The sequence below is a fragment of the Harpia harpyja genome, unplaced genomic scaffold (assembly GCF_026419915.1).
Source record: "Harpia harpyja isolate bHarHar1 unplaced genomic scaffold, bHarHar1 primary haplotype scaffold_52, whole genome shotgun sequence".
Lineage (NCBI taxonomy): Eukaryota > Metazoa > Chordata > Aves > Accipitriformes > Accipitridae > Harpia > Harpia harpyja.
Genome location: NW_026293413.1, coordinates 278168 through 281281, shown reverse-complemented (window position 1 = coordinate 281281; position 3114 = coordinate 278168). Strand labels below are relative to the sequence as shown.

At 58.9% G+C, this 3114-nt stretch overlaps 1 non-coding gene across 1 annotated transcript; it reads right to left on the bottom strand.

The window, feature by feature from the left end:
- Window positions 1-2277: 2277 nt before the first annotated feature.
- On the bottom strand, window positions 2278-2362 carry LOC128138513 (small nucleolar RNA SNORD45). The gene has a single exon (XR_008234051.1). It is a non-coding gene; the product is annotated as a small nucleolar RNA SNORD45 (small nucleolar RNA).
- Window positions 2363-3114: the final 752 nt, after the last annotated feature.

Sequence of the window (3114 nt, the reverse complement as noted above, 5' to 3'; positions counted from 1 at the left end):
CCCCCCCCCCGCCAGCAGCTGCAGGAGGCAGGGGGTGACGGGGGTGGCCCGTCATCCCCCTCCCACGACAAGAACAAGACCCTCAAGGCCAAGGTGGAGAAGCTGAAGGAGGAGCTGGCGGCCAGCAAACGCAGTACGGGCAGGGCTGCGGGGGGGCATTATGGTGTGGGGGGGCGTTACGGTGTGTGTGGGGGGCACTGCTGGTTTTTTTGGGGGTGACCCTGACACAGACAACCCCCCCCAACAGCTCTGGAGAAGGCGGAGAACGAGGTGCAGGCCATGCGGCGCCAGGCCGAGGGGCTGACGCGGGAGTACGACCAGCTTCTGGACCAGCACGCGCGCCTGCAGGTAGGGAGGGGGGGGGGGCACCCCAAACCCCCTACGACCCCCCCTTCAACCCCCTTTCAACCCCCCCCCAACCCCCTTTCGTACCCCTTAACACCCCCTCTGCCTGCCGCCCCCCTCCCCGGCAGCCCATGATGGCCCCTGGGACAAGAAGGAGGAGTGATGACTCGGCCACGCCCGGCCACACCCACCGGGCCACGCCTTCCCTCCCCCCCATCCCAGTTCAGGGAGTGGGGGCAAAACTTGGACAAGGTGTTTCCAGCCCCCCGGCCCTTACCCTGTGTTTGGGGACCCCCTGCTCTGTGGCAGCACTCCGGGGGGGTGGGGGGCGCGGGGGGCTCTGAACCCCATTTCAGGGGGTCCGAGCCCCCCCTTTTGCCCCTTCCAGGGGGGGTTTCCCCAGGTGTGCACAGTGGGGGAACTCCCCCCCCCCAAAAAAAACACACCAGCTTCTGCTTCAATAAACATGTGGGATCAGGCCACGCTCGTCTCCACCTCCCACCCTCTCGGGGACCCCCCCCCCAGCACCCCAATTTCCCCCCCCCCAGGTCCCTTTTTACCCCCCCGTTGTCACCCAGGTACGGAGATCCCCGAGGCTCAGCCATTTTTATTGGCACCATGCACAGGAACGGGGAGCTGGGGGGGGGAGGGGGGCAGCTCGTTTGTCCGTCCGTCCAGGCCCCACGGCCGTTGCAGCGTGGGGTTAGTCCGTCCCATCTGTGGGTCCCGTAGGGCTGCAGGGACGGCCGTGGGGGCCGTCTCACCGTGGGGCCGGCCGTCTCACCGTGGGGCGGGTTCCTCCACGAGCGGGGCACCCCACGCGCTACAAGGCGGCGTGCAGGACCTGGGCCTGGCCCCGCAGCACTTCGAATTCCCTCTGCACAAAATCCGTCAAAGCTTTCCGCATTTCCACCTGGGGGGGAGGGGGGGGGAACGAGCCGGGCCCCGTCGAGCCGCGGGGCCGGGAAGAAGAGACCCCCCAGAGCCGTGGGGCAGAACGGGGTCGTTTTGTGTGTGCCCCCCCCCGCCGTGGGGCAGCTCCCCCAGCGCTCACCGTTGACGTAGCCTCCGCCCAGAGTCGCTCCAGGAGGGGCCGGACGCTGAACGGTCGCCCCACGACCACCGTAATTCGCTACGGGACAGCGTCAGTAACCCCCCCGCAGCCCCCCCCCACCCCAAAGCCCACCGCCTGCCCCATAGCCAGCTGCACAGCCCCCCCCCCCCCCCCCAAAGCCACCCTACCCTGCTCTCAGTTAGCGAGGTTTAGGAATACCTCTGTGGTGCCGCTTTTGGGAGTTTCTCCTTGGAAATCGAGGCAAGAGACGCCTTTCCCAAGGTGCAGAACAAACCGCATAGACTTGTGCATACTTTCTAGGTCATGCAAGTAAAGCCAGATGCCAGCCAGAGACCGGGAGCGTGTTTGCATTTCTCCCCGATAAGTCAAATGCCCTATTTTTCATGGGTTTCTCATAGGAATAGGAATCGTGAGCGGGCACAGAAGGGTTTCTGTGCTGGGATACAGGTCATTTTTTTGCCATCACAGCTTGCACGGTGCCGTTTTGAGCGTTGACAGCGCACCGATGTTTAGCTACTGCTGAGCGGTGCTTATGCAGAACCAAGGGCTTCTCCGTTTCTCGCTCTGCTGCCCCAGCGAGCTGGCTGGGAGGGGACACAGCAGAGACCGCTGCCCCGAGCTGACCGACGAGGTACCACGGTCCGTTCCACGTAGTGTCACGCTCAGCAAGAAATTCAGGACTGGGGGAGTCTTCCCAAGGCAGCTGTCGCACCGAGATGGCTGGGCGTCTGCCTGCTGGTGAGAGGTGGTCGGTGGTTGCTGTCACGTCCGTTGGTTTCCTTTTTTATTCCCTGCGCTTGTTAAACTGTCTTTATCTCGACTCCCTTAGGTGACAGCCTAAGGAAAATGGAGCCTCCTGGGTCTCAGAGTAATTCCAGAGCTAAAGCGGCGACAGACATCGGCTCTGGATCAGATAATACGTGCCGACGCTCATCGCTGACCCAAGAAGACATGCTCCTCCTGTCCTACCCGAGGGTTTCAAATCCAACACGCTTTCTTCCTAAAGCAGGACGCTGCCTTATTTACTTGTAATGCCGTTCCTACGCTCCTTGAGATGCGGCTAGAGGTGGGTTACGCAGACCATCAAGCCGCCGTTTGGGAGCACCAGAGCCTTTTGGGTACTGTTTGTCACCACAGTTTGCGTGAGAAGGGAACTAAAACACAATAGACGGCGAGAAATTTAACCTGCCGTGGAGATAGCTACGGTGAGCAAGTCCGATTTTGTGCTTTACAAAGCATCATTTTTAAAATTCAACCCTGAGTTTCGCAAGTGTAGACCCTTATTTTTATAATGCGAGCCTCAATGTTAGGGCAAAAAGCATCAATTTAAAAGACCAAAGCCTACTTTGGGGGGTGCAAACAGTCATTTTTAAGGTCCAGACCCACATATATGGAGTACAAAAACTAATTTATTAGCTCCAAGGTCCGTTTTTAAGGTTCAGAGACTCATTTTAAGGGCCCAGAGCATCATTTTTAAGCCCCAAAGTCTGATCTGGAAGGACCAAAGCCTCATTTGTAGAGTCTAAATCCGAATTTATACAGTCCAAAGCCTCATTTTTACTTTCCAAACTCTTAGCTTTGCCTTCCAAAGCCTCATTTTAGTTTCCAAAACCTTCATTTTTAGGGTGCAGAGGCTCAGTGTTAGTTTGCATAGTCTCATTTTCAGGGTCCAAAGCCTCTTTTTTAGGATCCAG